We start from the raw sequence: 257 nt of genomic DNA, 5'->3' as shown, positions 1-257 counted from the left end.
GGAGGGGGGGGGGGGCCCTATGACCCCTGGCACCTTCAGCGCGGGGGAGGGCAGGGATGAGGCACCCCTGCAGCAGCCAGGCAGTCCCCGAGGCTGTCCCCTCCTGGGTGACCCATCAGGCCTGAGCCGTAAGCCTGACCCACCCTATTTTTATCCTTTTTTACCCTTCATTTTGCAGACAACCCCTTTTCCCCCCAAACCTGGCAGCCGGGGTTGGCACAGGCAACCCCCCACAGTACCCGCCCCCCCTCCAAACA

Source organism: Buceros rhinoceros, unplaced genomic scaffold, assembly GCF_000710305.1.
Source record: "Buceros rhinoceros silvestris isolate BGI_N320 unplaced genomic scaffold, ASM71030v1 scaffold30592, whole genome shotgun sequence".
NCBI lineage: Eukaryota > Metazoa > Chordata > Aves > Bucerotiformes > Bucerotidae > Buceros > Buceros rhinoceros.
The sequence above is the reverse complement of the archived record's forward strand: the minus strand, read 5'-3'. Positions refer to the sequence as shown.